Here is an 18,976-nt window from a genome sequence, read left to right as displayed (position 1 = left end):
TTGCAGATGACACCAAATTGGGAGGGGTGGGTAATACCCCAGAGGACAGGATCACACTTCAAAATGACCTTAACAGATTAGACAACTGGGCCAAAGCAAACAAAATGAATTTTAACAAGGAGAAATGTAAAGTACTACACTTGGGCAAAAAAAAATAAAAGGCACAAATACAGGATGGGTGACACCTGGCTTGAGAGCAGTACATGTGAAAAGGATCTAGGAGTCTTGGTAGACCACAAACTTGACATGAGTCAACAGTGTGATGCAGCAGCTAAAAAATCCAATGCAATTCTGGGCTGCATCAATAGGAGTATAGCGTCTAGATCAAGGGAAGTAATAGTACCACTATATTCTGCTCTGGTCAGACCTCACCTGGAATACTGTGTCCAGTTCTGGGCACCAAAGTTCAAGGAGGATACTGACAAGCTGGAACGTGTCCAGAAGAGGGCAACCAAAATGGTCAAAGGCCTGGAAACAATGCCTTATGAGGAACAGCTTAGGGAGCTGGGTATAGGTGGGTAGCCGTGTTGGTCTGCCATAGTCGAAACAAAATAGGAAATTCTTTCCAGTAGCACCTTAGAGACCAACTGAGTTTGTTCTTGGTATGAGCTTTCGTGTGCATGCACACTTCTTCAGATACACTGAAACAGAAGTCAGTTTCAGTGGGTATGTTTAGCCTGGAGAAGAGAAGGTTAAGGGGTGATATGATAGCCATGTTCAAATATATAAAAGTATGTCATATAGAGGAGTGTGAAAGGTTGTTTTTTGCTGCTCCAGAGCAATGGATTCAAACTACAAGAAAGAAGATTCCACCTAAACATTAGGAAGAACTTCCTGACAGTGAGAGCTGTTCGGCAGTGGAATTTGCTACCAAGGAGTGTGGTGGAGTCTCCTTCTTTGGAGGTCTTTAAGCAGAGGCTTGACAGCCATCTGTCAGGAATGCTTTGATGGTGTTTCCTGCTTGGCAGGGGGTTGGACTGGATGGCCCTTGTGGTCTCTTCCAACTCTATGATTCTATGACCCTGAGTGAGTGCCTGGAACCCCATGGGCTATGGCCACTGCTCTGCAGAGAAAAAGAGAGGCACCCAACCTTTGTAACACTGGCGTTAGGAGTGGGATCTGTGTTTCCTGGAAAGAAAGTCTAGGAGGCAGCCAACTTTTGTAACAGTATGCTCAGAGCACACCGTGGGAGCGCCAGTGCTCAAGATGTTAAGAGGACAAGAGGTGGCTGGGAGGTGAGGGGAAATCAAGCGTTCTGAGCTCTCGGTGTTCTTCTTCTTTTGGAGGCAGCCATTTGCAGCGAGTCTGGTCTCCTGCAGAGCAACAAGGTCAACGTTGAGTGTTTTCTGTTCACGGTCAATGATGCCTGTCTTCTGTCAGTCGTTGACCTGCAGCTGGTGAGTAGACAAGCCAGGGTACATAGTCCTGATGTTCAAGCTTGCTAAGCACAAGAGGCATTGTTTCTTTGCCTTTTTGCCTGGTGCAGAAGTTTGGTCCGCTTGTCGAGTGAGACTCTGAGCTCCAAGCGCCCTCTGAAGCAGGTGGACAGTGGAGGGTCAGCCCTTCATCGACCAGGGGCTGCCTGGCTTAAGGTCCAGTGAGACATTACTCCCACTGATGAGGCCAACCCATCACATTCATATCTCACACTACTCAGGTTGAAGAAGTGTGCATGCACACGAAAGCTCATATCAAAAACAAACTTAGTTGGTCTCTAAGGTGCTACTGGAAGGATTTTTTTTTAATTTTTAATTTTGTTTTTACTCAGGTTGAGACAGTTTGATAGAAAGTAGGTCCTGAACCAATGGGTTCAAATGTCAAGGACGGAGGCAACTCAACAACTCTATGATTCTGTGATATGTTAAAAATGCCCAGCATTGATTATGTGAAGTGGGAGAATAACCGGTAATGTCATTTATGTGAAATCCACCTTCACTTGCTCTTTCTGACCACTAGGCTGCAATGTTATTCCAAATTTCCAAGGTGTGGCAAGCATCTGCACCTCTTTGCTTCACTGTTATATTGGGGCCACCAAATAAAAAAATAACATATTTATTGGAGGATTGATATAGCAGGGGATGAGGCAGAGGCTTTGAATAAGCTTGCCTGCCTGCTGGCTCTAAAGTCAGTTTAGCTCAGGGGTAGCCCACGTGGTGTTTTCCAGATGCAGTGAGACTGCATCTCCCTCTGACCATCGTTGTGGATTATGGAAGTTGGAGTCTGACAAAATCTGGAGGTCACCCGCTGATTCTAGACCGTAGCCAGATTTGCAATTGAGCTGCAACACTCAGCTAATGACGAAGGGAAGGATCAGCATAGTTTGAAAATAACCTCTAAAGGTGGATGTGTGATTGTCAGCCAGGCTTCGGAGGTGTGATCCACAGTTGGAGTGATAATATGTACAATGTTCTCTGTGAAGAACCGCAGGTGCTACATGCTTCCTTGACTACAAAATAAAAAATTAAAAAATTCCTTCCAGTAGCACCTTAGAGACCAACTAAGTTTGTTCTTGGTATGAGTTTTCGTGTGCATGCACACTTCTTCAGATATGAAAGCTCATACCAAGAACAAACTTAGTTGGTCTCTAAGGTGCTACTGGGAGGAATTTTATTTTTTATTTTGTTTTGACTATGGCAGACCAACACGGCTACCTACCTGTTCCTTGACTACAGTATATGAAAGTACTCCCTACTCCAATCAAATCGGAGGGGAGGGGGTTGCCTTCAGGCTGCCACTATTTTGTGGGAGGGATTCAAGAACATGCAGGGAACTTTTGGTTTGCACAGTTAAAGTCCTTTAAAGTGTCTGTTTCAGTAGTGCAACAAATGCACTTTTAAAAAAAACCCTCAACAACCAGGACTCTCTGCGGTTTGGAAACACATAGGAAAGTGTGGAACAGATGGATGATTAATGGGAGGATGTAGAAATAAATACACTGCAGGTAAATCATATTTATTGTCGTCGTTTAACTTCTTTTTGAAAACGGCTTTGAGGTTGTTATTTTGTTTTACAATCAAATGGTATATCAATTTTAAAATATATAAATATAATAAAATAACAACTGCATACAAATAAGAATGAGTGCTTACCAAGATTGGATGCAATCTAACCTCCACACAGAATCACAGAATTGTAGGGTTGGTAGGGACCACAAGGGCCTGCAATGCAGGAATCCTTTTGCCCAACGTGGGGCTCGAACCCACAACCCTGAGATGAAGAGGCACAAACACACACACACAGTGAGTTGTTTAGGACAAGGCTTCTGCGGGTGGAATATGCAAGGTAGTGAGATACACAGAGCTCATCAGGTAGAATTGGGAAAGATACTAACAATCTTATCTTTATCTACACTCACTGGGACAATGAAGGCTTGTGATGCCTGTGGTGGATAAACACATTGATTTATACATGTGAAGAAACGCAAAAACAGTGTGTGAAACGGCACCGTTAGGAGAATCTGCTTACTCAGGCTGCATTAAGAATGTGTCAAGAACGGTTTGTGGAGGAAAAACAACCTTGAGACAGTTTGATAGAAAGTAGGCACTTTGTTCCTGCTGAATCAGGCACCCAGCTCTGATAATACAGGCCTGATTTTCCTAGGAGAACATGACTTCATTCTACACACGTGTAAAGCTAAGGCGAGGGAATGCCTCTGTATAAGCCTCTGTTATTTGTAGGCCAGTGGACTCCACTTTTGTGAATTCCCAGCAGCTGCTGTTTTTCTGACCTAGTAAAGCTGTCTTAAATTTTGCAACCCACTCCTAGGGTTGCCACCTTTGTTCTGGCAAAATACAGGACAGGGGGGGGGGGGGCTTTTTCTTTTTCATCTGGTGCTGAAGTGACTTTAAAACAATCCATTACAATCTATAGCAGCCTAACAGGATAGTCCCTCTGGAATTTGTCACACACACACACACACACACACACACACACACACGTAAATCTGTCTGTGCTTAGCTACCCAGCTTAAATGGATGTGCTTTCACACAGTCTTTCAAACACGTGCATTTGGAGAGGATCTCTTAATTTGGTGCAGAGAGGGGGGGGACCTGAAATACAGGACAATCCTGTACAGTGGTACCCTGGTTGTCAAACTTAATCCATTCTGGGAGTCCTTTCGACTCCCAAAACCATTTGAAAACCAAGGTGTGGTTTCCGATTGGCTACAGGAACTTCCTGCACTCAAGCGGAAGCCACGAGAGCTGCGTCAGAAGTTCGGCTTCCAAAAAACGTCTGTAAACCGGAACACTTACTTCCAGGTTTGTGACATTCGGGAGCCGATTTGTTAAGGAGCTAAGCTGTTCGACAACCAAGGTACCACTGTATTATACAAGACAGGTGAAAACCCTACTACACCCATTCAACTTTAAGGCTTAAGGACTGGCAGCTTGTATTATGAGATGAGCTTTCATGTATTCACCTGTCCATTGTAGTCTGATGCATGCATCTGGTGAAGTGGGCACTAGTCCATGAAAACTTCTGCTGCATACCCTGCAACATTTTTCTGATGAAAATAGGGATGTCCTGTTCTATCATCATCATCATCATCATCATCATCATCATCATCATATTTCTGCCCCACCTTTCTGACTGGGTTGCTCCAGCCACTCTGGGTGGTTTCCAACTTACATAAAAATACCGTATAATAAATCATTAAACATTTAAAAACTTCCCTATACAGGACTGCCTTCAGATGTCTTCTAAAGATTATTGTCACGGCAACCTTGCCTTTGGTGTTGCGGTGAGATAACAGCCGGCTCGTTTCTCGCTTTTGAAAGCGTTTTATTATCCTTACTAATTACAGAGCTATAATTCACGTCTGCATTCCATTACAACAAACATCCTAACTGCTATCTTCCGTTACGCGCCTTTTCCAGCACAATAACCCCCTGGTGTTCCGGAAGTGACGCGTGAATCTCTTTTTCCCGCTTTTGCTCCCCTCCCCCTGTTTATTACTGACGTCAGCACTCCCCCTTTCTTCTGGCGATACCTCTAAGAGATTGCTCTCATCATCGTCGGACGTATCTGTTGAGATTAATGGGCCCGGTTCTCGATACCTCGCCCCCTCCCCCTGCCTGTCTGTTTTGCTACTTTCCCTCACTGATCCTCCTCCCCCGCTCCTCTCCCGATCCAGGCTTGTCTCCGTGACATCCACTCCCTCCTCCAAGCCCCCTTCCTCCCCGGAGTCGCTGGACTCAAGCGGATGGTGTATGATCGTGTGAACATTCTCCACTTCCCCGTTGCCATGCTGCCACTGTTCCGTGCGCGGTGGAGTGACAAACCCCAGGAAGTCTGTGTCCTCATTTTCATCCGACTCAAACACCGTCTTCCACTGTTCCGTCGTAAAGGGTGCGAATGACACTACCTCTTCCACCTCCTCCTCTGACCAGTCTGGATGGGGTTCCTCTGCCTCCTCCCCTCCTCTGTACCCTTGGTCCCCCATGCCCTCCTCCTGATGTCCCTGCCAACATTCATACCCCGGTGGGGCTGGCTTTTGTGGGTATAACGCATGGAATTCAGCCTTGAGGTATTCCTCCTGAATATTATCATGGCGCATCCATGTGTTGTTCTCGGGGTCCTCCCCTTCCCAGGCTACCAAGTATTCCACCTGCCCCTCCCTCCACCGGGAATCGAGGATCTCAGTGGCCTCATTGCCTGCCCCCACTTCCTCCACTGAAGGCCCTGTTGTCACCCCCCCTTCCCCTTGATAAGGGTGCCCTTCCCTGTATGGTGTTAACAGCGCTCTGTGAAACACGGGGTGAATTCTCATGTCCTCAGGCAACCTCAGCTTGAAGGCTACGGGATTGACCTGGCCCACTACCTCGAAGGGTCCCAAACGTCTGTGCTCTAACTTCCTGCACCTGCTTCTGGTGGGCAGCCCCCTGGAGGACAACCACACCCTGTCCCCCACCCTGATGGCCTCCCCCTCCCTCCGATGCTGATCCGAAGCCCTCTTATAGGCTTCTTTGGCCCTGTCCAGCGTGCTCTTGAGTTGCTCGTGCAGTTGGAGCATCTCCTCCGCAAAATTTTCTGCCGCTGGCACACTCGGGCCCCGGTCCTCTCCCCTCGGGAACGACTTCGGATGTCCTCCATAGTTCGCAAGAAAGGGTGTCATCCCTGTGGAAACATTAACTGAGTTATTATAGGCAAATTCCGCTAAAGCTAGGAACTTTGGCCAGTCCGTCTGTCGTCGGCTAACGTAGCAACGTAGGTACTGCTGCAGTATAGCATTGGCCCTCTCTGCCTGTCCATTCGTTTGTGGGTGCCTGGCCGTCGACAAGTTGAGTTCCACACCCAAGAGCTCCATGAGCTTGCGCCAGAACCGCGACGTAAATTGGCGGCCTCTGTCGCTCACGACCCTCGACGGTACTCCATGCAGCTTGAAAACGTTGTCTACAAACAACCTGGCTGTCTCCTCTGCCGACACTGCCCTGGGACAAGCCACAAAATGGCACATCTTGGTGAGCATGTCCACTACGATTAGCACTGCCGTCTTGCCCTTCGACGCCGGCAGATCTGTCAGGAAGTCAATGGACACCATCTCCCATGGCCTCCCCGGGGTGGGCATGGGATGCAACAGTCCGGCAGGGGGTCTATTGTCACTTTTGACCCGTTGACACAAATCACAAGCTTGCACATAGCCTTTGACGTCCTCCTGCACCCCTGGCCACCAGAAATCCCTGGTGACCAACTGCAAGGTCTTTTGCTGTCCCGGGTGCCCTGCCGAAGGGCTATCGTGCAGTTGCTTGAGAACCTTAGCCCTCAAGTGATCCCCCGGAACATATAATGCTCCCTTGTAGAACAACAGTTCATCCTTGGCTACGAAGCCGTCTTCCACCCCTGTACCTTGTTGCAGGTCTTTGAATTTCTGCTGCGCAAACGCATCTTCCCTAGTTAGACGTCGTATGAGAGACTCTTGATCCCTGGCTCCAGCGCACTGCCATCGGCTGGGTGGCATCACATGTCTCTCCTCCGGCACTCCCTCGTCCTCTAGGTACTGCGGCTTGCGAGACAAGGCGTCCGCCCTCGCATTCTTGTCCCCCGGGACATAATGGATCCTGAAATCAAAGTCGGCAAAAAATTCCGCCCATCTGAGCTGTCTCTGGTTGAGCACTCTGGCTGTTCTCCAGTACTCCAGATTCTTGTGATCCGTGTAGATCTGGATCTGATGGCGGGCTCCGATAAGTAAATGCCTCCATTTTTTGAGCGCCGCTACAATGGCCAACAGCTCCTTATCCCAGATGGTGTAGTTGCGTTCCGATTTGCTGAGTTTTCTTGAGAAAAACGCACAAGGTCTCCAGTCGCCTGCTGCATCCTGTTGCAGCAGTACCGCTCCTACCGCCCTGTCCGACGCATCAGTTTCCATGCGTATGGGCCGCTCCGTGTCGAGGTGCAGCAGCTGTTCCTCCGAGGCGAATACCTTGCGTAACTGCTCAAACGCCTCCTGCGCCTCTGGAGTCCACTGAAACTTCTTCTTAGTACTCAACGTGTCGGTTATTGGGCTAGTGAGCTGCGCAAAATTCCTGATGAACTTGCGGTAGAAATTGCTGAACCCAATGAAGCGTTGTACATCTTTTCTGGTCTTGGGTGTTTTCCAATCCAACACTGCCTTTACCTTCTCCCCGTCCATTGCCAGACCTTTGTCCGACACCCTGTACCCCAGAAAGTCCACTTGCTGCACATGAAATTGGCATTTCTCCAGCTTCGCATACAGTTGATGCTGTTTCAACTTCTGCAACACCTGTCTCACATGCTGCTCATGCTGCTTCTCATTTTCCGAATAAATCAAGATATCGTCCAAAAAACATACACAGCTCCGGTACAACAAGGGACCCAGCACATGGTGCATAAAGGCTTGAAAGGTGTGTGAGCCCGCCTGGAGGCCAAAAGGCATCACTGTGTATTCGTAGGTGCCAAACGGGGTAAACATAGCTGTTTTCCACTCATCTCCTTCTCTGATCCTTATGAGGTTGTAAGCTCCTCGTAAGTCCAACTTCGTGAAAATCTTCCCTTTTCGCACTGCCGCCAACAAGTCGTCGATCCTGGGCATCGGAAAGGCGGTCGGTTTTGTTCGCGAGTTTAAGATCCTGTAGTCACAAATAAGGCGTTTTTGTGCCGTATTTTTCTTGTCCACGAAAAAAATCGGACTTCCTCCCACCGCTTTGGATTCTCGAATGAATCCCCTTTCCAAGTTCAGTGTGAGGAATTCCTTCAGCTCCTGCAACTCCTGCTCCGACATAGAATACAACTTTCCTGCAGGCAACTTTGCCCCCGGCAGCAACTCAATTTGACAATCATACGGCCTATGGGGGGCAGTCTGTTGGCTTCCTTTTCACTGAACACTTCCTTGAAATCTTCATACTGTGGTGGAATTCCCCTGGAGTCTTCCAACCGTACCGTGGCGATCCTCCCCTCCGTCTCCGACGTTTCCACCTCCATCAGGCAATTCTCCGTGCAATGCGAAGATCCGAAGGTGAGCGACCTCTGGTGCCAGGCAACGACCGGATCGTGAAGATCTAACCAACTCATGCCCAATATGATTGGCGCTCCGGACAGGTGTGTGACATTGAAAGCAATCACTTCCTGATGCCTCGAGACGCTCATCCTCATGGGCGGTGTCTGATGCCTCACTTGGCCCCCCAGCAGCTCTCTCCCATCAATTGTGGTCACCACCAGGGGAAAATCCAAAGGCAGTAAATGGATCTGGTGGGCCTTGGCGAAGCTTTCGGACATGAAAGAGGCTGAGCTGCCCGAATCTAGTAGAGCTTCTACCTCTAGGGGGTACCCGTTTGGCAATTCCAGCCGTACCATCAGCACAATTCCCGGCCTGGGCTCCCTTGGAGTCACTACACTCTGCCGTTGTGGGGGGTTTACTTGCGTGCCGCCTGGTTGGTCTTCCCCTCTCTGTTTTCCAACCAGGCGTTGGCGTTTCCCTGCTCCTGTGCTTCCCCACTCGCCTCCTGCCCCGCAGCCGCTGCCATCCCTTGCCACACTCGCTTCTGCGAACAATTACGGGCTAGGTGTCCCGTCCTGTCACACACAAAGCATTTGCGCGTCTCCTTCTCCCCCTTGCTTAGCAGCTCCCTGCGAGGTTTCTCTTTGAGGCTTTCTCTTGTGTCCAAACGACCGATTTCCATTGGCTCTTCGGGGGGCAGATGCTGCCTGTTTCCCTGAACCGGCTGAACACCCTGGGAAGGCCTCCTGTAAGCATGGAATGTCTTACTGCCCGGTACATTTCGCCCTTCCCATTCCCTTAGTTCCTGCCGAACCCCCACTTGCAGAGCCAGTTTGATATAAGCATCCGTATCCTTGGGTTTCGGTCCCCTGCTTATTTCATCCAAAATTTCCGGGTTCAGCCCCTGCTGAAAGAGCGCTTCAGTTTGTGGGGCTAAAATCTCCCATCCCAGTTTATGGCAGAGAAGGGTAAATTTAGCCACATAATCTCTCACTGTCCCTTTCCCTTGTCTGAGACTCATGAGTTCCTGCTTGGTTATCTCTTGATCAATGTCACTTGTGTAATGAGCCGCCATGGCATCCAAGAAATCCTGGAGATTCCCAAGCGCTGGGTTGTTACTTGCCAAAAGTGGGTGTACCCATTCTCTCGCTGACCCCGTCATGTGTGAAATAATAAATGCTACCTTCTCAGCATCAGTCTCAAAGTCTTTCCCTCGCACCCTCAGGGCATAATCAACCTCAGTCCTGAACCCCAAATATCCCCTGGGGTCCCCATCAAACTTACTCACTGATGCCAGCTGTTGCCTCTGAGTCACCACTGCTGTGGCTCCTCCTCCACCGGTCTTGCGAGCCTCATCAAGCCTAATTTGAAGATCTCGTAAATCTTCCTCCAGTTTGGCAACTCGAAGCTCAGAACGCTTATTTCTCTCTTCCAAATCAGCAGCTCTGGCTTCTCCTTCCTGCCGAACTTTCAAAATTGCTTCCTTGGCTTGAATCTCCCAGCTGGCCCTCGCAGCTTTCAGCTTCTCTTCGACCCCTTCCATGTCTCCTTTCCAACAGTCCCACAGCAACGCAGTAGAGTTAGGATGTGTTGTCACGGCAACCTTGCCTTTGGTGTTGCGGTGAGATAACAGCCGGCTCGTTTCTCGCTTTTGAAAGCGTTTTATTATCCTTACTAATTACAGAGCTATAATTCACGTCTGCATTCCATTACAACAAACATCCTAACTGCTATCTTCCGTTACGCGCCTTTTCCAGCACAATAACCCCCTGGTGTTCCGGAAGTGACGCGTGAATCTCTTTTTCCCGCTTTTGCTCCCCTCCCCCTGTTTATTACTGACGTCAGCACTCCCCCTTTCTTCTGGCGATACCTCTAAGAGATTGCTCTCATCATCGTCGGACGTATCTGTTGAGATTAATGGGCCCGGTTCTCGATACCTCGCCCCCTCCCCCTGCCTGTCTGTTTTGCTACTTTCCCTCACTGATCCTCCTCCCCCGCTCCTCTCCCGATCCAGGCTTGTCTCCGTGACAATTATATAATTACTTATCTCCTTGGCTCAGGGGTCACATAACTCTATACCCTCCAACAATTCTCCGATGAAAATAGGGACATCCTAAGGGAAAGTGGGACCTTCCAAGATCAAATCAGAAACCGGGATGGCTTCTGTAAATCCGGGACTGTCCCTGGAAAATAGGGACACCTGGAGGGTCTTCTTCTGTGGCATAACTGGTCAGTCTCTAAGGGGTGTCACAAGGCCTACTGTTGATTTTTGCTTCAGCAGACTCCTATAACTAACTGCCCTACTGGAAAGTGCATGTTTAGGCTGATCATTGCAGAGGAGCTGTGCTGGTCTTTTGAAACTCCCACCTAAGTTAGGACCAACAATTTAAAGAGGTCTTGCTGCACCCAACTCAAGATGACATTCTGTTCATCTGATAAAGTGTCTTTAAGCTGCCACAAGATGCTGCCATTTTTGCTGCACAGTGGGAACCCTTCTGAAAATGGTACCGTTCTGACATGCCTCCAGGACTTCTTCTGCCCCCTCCAACCTGATGCATGGTGGTTTCCAATCACCCAATCGGTTGCATGGCAGGGATGGTCCTACGGAAGAGCAAGGTTCCCTTGATGGCTACCATGCTGCTAGGATTGATCCAGCATTTGGTACCTTGATGACTACCAGGAGTGTTAGCAGGTAGTCTGGTTGGGGTTGGGGGGCTGAGTCCAGGGTCTTTTGTGCGCAGAGCTCTGAATCTTCTGCCCCTTGTCCTCCCTTTCTGTTACTGTTCTTTGTTGTTGTTGTTATCATTACTATTAAATTAACCTTCCATAAAGATCTTAGCAATGTCCTTTTTGGTTGCAGTGAGATCAACAAAAGTCAGAGGCTGGAAAATGTCCTCTGATTTTTTGATCACGAAATTATTATAAGAGTGTTTGGCGTCTCGCTGTCATGGAAAGATTGACACACGATATGCAGAAAGTGAGGGGCGAAGCTATATCGAATCAATTTGACATGGAATGGTTTCCATTCCTAATGTTCATAAATCCTTCTCTTGAGAGTTCACAACCTCCAACTACCCACCCAGGATTTTGGAGGGGCTATATCAGATAGTTGTTTTACTAATTTTCTGTCTCTGATTTTAATGCTATCAAAAAAAAAATCTTTTTAAAAATTTTATTTATACTTTTCAAGTTTATAAATTTCACTAATTTTATACATTTCACTAATTTTACAATCGTTTTGGCATTTCAAAACTTGACGTCCTTCCCCCTCTTTCTGTGGTTCCTTAAATTTGTTTTTAATATCTTCTGCATATCCAAATTCACTTAATTTGTTCATTTATTCATCTCCTTTAAATATATACTCTTATGAAACTGCAGGTTATTACAATAATCCTGCCAATGTTTTTATCTGCTTATAATTTATCTGTAAAAATCCAATAAACCAATGGAAATTGTTTATATTAAAAAATAAAATAAAATAATATACTGTAATAATGACACCCAAGAGATCTGTAACTGCTTTGTCATTGCTGTTCTTTATCGTACTGTTGTTGTTATTATTATTATTATTATTATTATTATTATTATTATTATTATTATTATTTTGGTTGAGTGCAGTGCAGAGCACAGCACTGGTGCAATCCCAGCCAATCAACATCTTAATTTGACCAGAGGTATCAATACAAATATATTGACATATGCAAATGTTATGCAAATTCATGTTGTGGGCCTGTGGTCAAAGCCCTTTAAGAAATTAGAAACGCCTCTTATACTGAGATACAACTAATGAACGTGAGAGTGTCAGTGTTGGTGACTAATTTTGCTGCAGCCAAGGAAGATGGTTTGTTCTATTTACCTAAACTCACAGATGGGCAATAGATTTATTTGGACCAACCAAAATATGTCATAAAACGAGAGGCATTTCGAGTTCTCCAGAGATTTTCCCCAGGCTAGATATTACTCAAAGTGGTGGGAAGAGGGGAGAATTAACAAAAAAGCGACTGGGCGTTGCAGGTCTGCATTTAGGCTTGCAACCACACCATACATTTAAAGCACATTCAGCACACATTTAAAGAACGTGGCTTCCTCCAAAGAGTCCTGGGAGCTGTCGTTTGCTAAGGATGCTAGGAATTGTGTGTGTGTGGGGGGGGGACTGCAGTCCCCAGAATTCTTTTGGGGAAGCTGCATGCTTTAAATGTGCTTTAAATGTAAGGTGCGGATCTGCTGTTTGCCTCAAGATGCAGATTGCATGCACACTCTTTCCCTCTTTTCTACAGCGATGAAATTCACAGTATTCTGATCTAGTCAATTTCACTCCAAAGGGCAGGAAGATTATGAAAGGATATCAAGAAAAAGCCTTGTTCAATGAGTGGAGGGGGAGAATAGTGAGGTTTGGAAAATAAGCTTCCAAGTGGGTAAAATACCCTTGAACTTTAAAAGGACTTATATACATGCACCAGAAATCTGTCTGTCTGTCTGTCTGTCTCTTCTTTTTTAAAATAAAAATAAAAATAAAAATTGCTCTTGTGCAGTTATGAAGCTGCGTGAAACAGTCACCATGAGGGTGACATGAGAACGGGCCTTTTCTGTGGTGGCTCCCCATTTGTGGACTGCTCTCCCCAGGTAGGTTCGTCTGGCACCTTCATTATACATCTTTGGTGCCAGGCAAAAATGTTCAACTAGGCTTTGGGCCGATTACCGGTAATATTCTGCAGCCTTTTAAATGCTTTTTTGGGAGGGGCGGGTTATTGTTTTGCTTTGCTTAATTGTTTTATACTTTTATCCTCTATTTTCATGCTGTGAATCACCCTGGGATCTTTGGATGAAAGGTGCATACATAGATAGATGCAGCAGAATTAGGTGGTCCAGCTGGTCACTTCTGATTGCAAGTGGTGAATGTGTGGATATGCCCTTTGCACATTCAGCGGATGGGATGTGCTCCCTGACAGGCGAGCTTTCTGAGTGCAGGGAGTTCCCCTCCTCCTCCTCCTCCTCCTCTCATAAGGGATGATTTGGACATGGAGTTCATGGGAAATGATCGACACTTAATTTTTCTGCCTGATTAGGCTGGTCCTTCGATACTCATGAAGTGGTGGGGTGTCCAAGGATTTCTCTCTCCAAAGGGGCAATCGGGTGTTGTTGGAAGCTTTTCAGGGGCTGGGAGAGGCTGTGTAGAGCGGAGGCAGGCAATGGCGTGACCTTGACTGAGCTCTGGCCTTGTTGCCTCATAATTAACCCAGCATGAATCATGAATTGTTAATGCTATCGATTGGCTCTTTTAATCCTCCCCCCCCCCAAAGCCCTGAATTCAATTTGAAGATGCTTTATGGGCAGGAAAAGGAGCAGCACAATGCAAATTGAAAGGCTCATTTGCGCCCAGAGGTTGTTGTCAAGGCCAGCAGCAGAAGCAGCTGAAAGGAAGGCTTTGCTGCAACCCGGGATGTGACCGGTTCGAAATTCAACTCTGCATGAATTTGCAAGCTGGATTTAGGCACCTCCAGTAATAATAGGATGATAGTGGTCTACTTTTGGGGGGCTGTTGTAATGGTTAAAGTGGGTGTAAAGCACTTTGGATGCTGTAGGCTTCCCCAACCTGGTGCCCATCAGATGTTCTGGACTATGACTTCCATCAGCCTGGAGTTGTAGCACAAAACATTGGAGAAGGGTGTTGCATAGATAAAAAAAGATTTTTTTGGGGGGGGGGGTTCTTTTTTCCGGAGGGTCAGTCTCTAGATGATACACTAGGTCCCTTCCAGGCTGGCTTAGAATCTAACAGAAGAGGCCGCAGAAGCATCCAGAAAGTTCCTTTGTTAACATAATGACCTTGGCTGGTCAGTTAAGTACTGTACTACTATTTACCATATCCAGAGAGGTTGCTCTGTTGCCATAGAAACAAATGGGCGGCCCTTTTGCCACCTCACTTGCCTGGATGTATTGTAGGATGGAGAATAGGCCAAGGGGGAATGTATATGGGATAGTTGCGTGTTTAAGTTTGCCTGATGCTAGAAGCTGGGGACACAGAGGTGTGTCTTGCTCTGCACTGGACCCCAGGCTATGGCTTTCCTGGAAACCTAACCTAAGCAAGTTCTGTTATGGTGCTAATACTGTGAGCCCTATGCTCAGGTTGTAAATATATGTGTAAACCAAGCCATATATTTTAAGGATGTCGCAGTCTCCACTGACTGTCATTCCAAGGAAACTGAATCCTGGGTAATTGTAGGCATCCCTGGAGTCTGCCGCTGCTTGGAGATTGGAGTGGAGGCAGCAATGAGTTTCAGAGACTTTCTACTGTTCACTGTTGGACAGTGGAATTTGCTGCCAAGGAGTGTGGTGGAGTCTCCTTCTTTGGAGGTTTTTAAGCGGAGGCTTGACAGCCATCTGTCAGGAATGCTTTGATGGTGTTTCCTGCTTGGCAGGGGGTTGGACTGGATGGCCCTTGTGGTCTCTTCCAACTCTATGATTCTATGATTCTACAAATTCAAAGAAGCTAAACTCAAGCTTGGAGACTTGAAGCTTGTAATTAAATTTGCATTTTTTTTAAAAAAATTAATTTTATTTTTTTGCAAAATGGGCCATGGGCAGGCATTTGCAATTACAGTACAAATGCAAGCCAGACTCGGGAGACTTTTTAATATTTTGTTACTACTAACATGGTGGCAGAGGTGGAAAGAGAAAGATGTAACAAGTTTCTCTTTTCTCTATACAGCTGAAATAGATTGCACCAGTTCAGATGCTTCCATTTTTTTTCCTCTTTGGGAACAGTGATGCCACTCCCCTCCTCCAGTGGGGAGGTCAAACTGCTGAATTAGCAGCACCAAAATAACATGCCTGGAAAGTCCTGAACTGCCCAGACAAGACCCCCTCTCAGCCTCACTGATGTGGTCCAAAGGAAAGCAGAGCAAAGCATTTGGCACCAGCTTGGCTGCAGGAGTTGCCAGGAGGCGGTGTTTGGGCCTGCGCACTGGAGTTGCGCAGGGTTTACTCCTTAGCTTTTTCTTCTCCCAAAGATATCCCGCAAGGCTGCAGAGGTTTAGGGTCAGAGTTTTCCTTCTCCTAGGTAGGCTACCTTCCCAGGTTGATGAGTTCCATCTGCCCCTCACAAGCCTCCATAGCATATGCATAAACCACCTTCTTGACCGTTGACTGTGCAAAAATATTTATATTTTTAAAAACCCATTTTTCCCTATATGGTTCCTCCTTTCTCTGTGCACCTCAAATGTCCTTGCTGTTACATGGAACACCCGCTTTACTACTATGGAATGTCCTCAAACATTCACCTTTGAACGCAGACTGCGATACTGCTTTTTTTCTTTCTTATGACCTGCACATCACTCTTCCCTGACACACACACACACACACACACACACACACACACACACGTAGGTAGCTAATTACAGCCGTGAAGAGCCAGCTGAGTTTTGTCTCAGCAGCCCCCGCTGAGTGCTCACTTAATTCTCCGAAAATTCACTCCTCAGTTTGAAAAGACAATAATAGCTTAAGAATAATTGACGTGTTAATAAGAAGATGTCTTTGAAGTCGGCATTTCCTCATTTTGGTGAAGGAGAGGCTGCGTGTGGGGGAAGTAGTTATAAGCAGAGGCAGGAGAACCACCTGGGCAGAGGAGTTTAGTGCGTCTGTGGGAGAGTCTCCCTAGAAAGGTTGCCAACTTTCATGTGCAGGGAGGGCTTCTGTGCCATTCAGCAGCTGCTGGCCTTGCTGAAATTTAGCAGACTTTCCTCACTGCTTTCCCTTCCGATGGTCGAAAAAGCTCCCCCTGTTCAATTTCCGTAACAGGAGGTGGTAGTTAATACCACAGGAGCAATGTCAGATTAAAAAGTTGGCAAATCTACTGCCTACTCCTCCCTGCACTGGCTTCTTCTAAGCCCCCCTCTTCCAGCCCCCAAGCCAATGGGACAGAGAAGTTGTGGCCTGGGGCCAGCTTGGATGCTCACCTGAAAGGCAGGAAGGGCAGAGGCGGAGCTAGCTGCTCCAGCACCCAGAGCAGCGCACATGCTGTGCACCCAGGGGCAGGGTCATGGGGCGGGGGAAGCGTCCCAGGGGGTGAGCCGCCCATGGTGGGCTGCTTCCGGGGGGTGGGGGGTGGAGCTACGCCGCTTTGCCAGCAGCCTTCCTCCCTTCCCTTTGACAGCTCAGTGGAGCCCCACCCCCAGGAAGCAGCCTGGGAGCAGGGGGCAATGGCACCCCCCGCCCGTGACTCCCAAGCCTCCCCTGGGCTGTCAAAATGAAGGGGGAAGGCCGCCAGCAAGGCAGCACAGCTCCATCCCTTCCCCCGACGGCTCGGGGTAGGCTTGGGAGTCACGGGCAGGCGGCACGCCCGCCGAACATCACCACCCCCAGTGATGACACCCAGGGCGAACTGCCCCCAATGCCCCTTCGGAAGGGGGGGGCATTTTTTTTTGCTTCAAGTCAGGGTGGTAGTGGAAGCACTTGTGGAGATCTGGATCCTATGATGCCAATGTGCGTATGTTGACTTATGCAAGTGCGGGCTGACTTTCAGAGGATTGGATATCTCAGTTGGTTAGAGCGTGGTGCTGATAAGGTCAAGGCTGCAGGTTCAATCCTCATTTGGGACAGTTGCCTATTCCTGCATTGCAGGGGGTTGGACTAGATGATCATCAGGGTCCCTTCCAATGATTCTATCACTCTCGCTGCCAGGGCTTGTTCTGAGCTGTGGGGCACCAACAGGTTTTCCTGGGACCAGGATGTAGTGTGTGTATTGGGCCCTCTTCCCCCCCCCCCCAAATCTGGGGAAACCTATTGCTGAGAACTGTAGGTTGTGCAGCTATTTTAAAAACGGAGACTCATCTTGTCCAACACTGAACGTGACTCCTGTCTCATTCTTTCTCACCCACACCCAGCTCCAGCTTGTGCTTCTGGGCAAATTAAGGTGGTGGGTGGGCAGAGACACACAGGCACTGTGTCTTGCATTGTACCAAGCAAAGATATTCTTTAAAAGGGGAGAGGGAAGTGGCATGAGATATGACGGACTGCATCAACCCCCCCTCAGCCTAGCCATGCTTTTCTGGCCTCCCGAGGACCCCGTTCCCCATTTTGGTGATTGAAATAAGCAGAGCACTTGGTCTCTCCCCCAGCCCAGTACACCAAGAGGGTGCTGATTGCCCCCCCCCCCACCTATCATCAGACTGATCATTTGAGGAGGGGGTGATCAGCTGGAGGGAGGGGAGTTGTGTGCCCAACATTCATAGGAAGAATGTGGTGGGGAGGTTGCACAGACCAGCTGCTGCCATGCGGCCCCCAAAATTTTTGAAAAGTGTGAACGCGGCCCTTGGAGCTCCTCAAAGCCATTAGCCACCCCGGACCACAGCTTGCGTGCAAAAGGTTGTGTGCAAAGTGTTGAGAAGCATTTGGGCATTAAAGCAGCAACCAGAGGGAGCCAGAGTTCAGAGTCGGCCAACAGGCACCTGGTCCAGCCTTCTGCTCTCATAGGGGCCAACAAGATGCATGTGGGAAACCTGCAAGCATGTGGGAAACCTGATCCCAAGATCATTCTGCCTTCCTGTGTCTTCCAGCAACTGGTATTCAGAAGCATTATTGCCTCTGACTGTGGAGGCACAGCAGGGCCATTATGCTTAGTAGCTGTCACTGTCTCCTGTGGAGGGGAGGGAGCTCCACAGTTTAGCTCTGTCCTCTATCTGTCCTGAATCTTCTTCCAGCGTTCAGTTTCTTCGGTCCGAGGGAGAGAGATGCCATCACACCCACACAGACCCTCCCTTGATCCACACGCCACACACAGGATTGTCTTGATGAACTTTTATATATAGATATTTATATAGATATTTATATAGATTTCGTTTCTTTCAAGTGAAATTTCTGTGGGTCCCACGTTTCACCTGTCGGTCTCATCAAATAATCCCATTATTCTTCAGATGCCGACATGCCAGCCGGCTCAGTTCAGTTCCTTAGTGTGGAGTCGAAATGATTTGCGCTCCATTATTCCGTTTTGTTCCCTCACCCACGGGCGGGAGGAGGAGGAGGAGGAGGAGGGGACCTCACCTTGGTTCCCCTCCCAGCCCTCGGTGAACAACCCTGTAAACAACACACCATCTGAGGCCAACACGGCCATTTTGGACTACAACTCCCATCAGCACATGCTGGCTGAGGCTGATGGGATTTGTAGTCCAAAACAGCCAGAGGGCTACCCTGTTGGTGGCAGCTGGCCTAGGTCATTCTGGTGACTGGGATTGCTTTGTACATCACATGTGGGGGGAGGGAGCTAAACCGCCCTGCCCCCCCAAAGGTTTCTCCCGCCCCCATTGCTCTGCAATTTGGCTTGAGAAGAAGTCTCTGATTTGGCAATTATAATGAGTGATTAAGGAAGTGAGTGATGGAAGAGGAAGGGAGGGTCCTAACCCCGCCCCCCTCCTCCCCAACCATAAGGCAATGCTGGACCTGAAATGTTCATTCTAAGAGGTGCGGGGGGGGGGAGGGGGGAGCTCTGAGGAAGGAAGATTCCCCCCCCCCAGGTGGGGGAGAGGCATG

Source organism: Lacerta agilis, chromosome 17 (genome assembly GCF_009819535.1).
Source record: "Lacerta agilis isolate rLacAgi1 chromosome 17, rLacAgi1.pri, whole genome shotgun sequence".
NCBI classification, from domain to species: domain Eukaryota; kingdom Metazoa; phylum Chordata; class Lepidosauria; order Squamata; family Lacertidae; genus Lacerta; species Lacerta agilis.
This window is presented reverse-complemented; position numbering follows the sequence as displayed.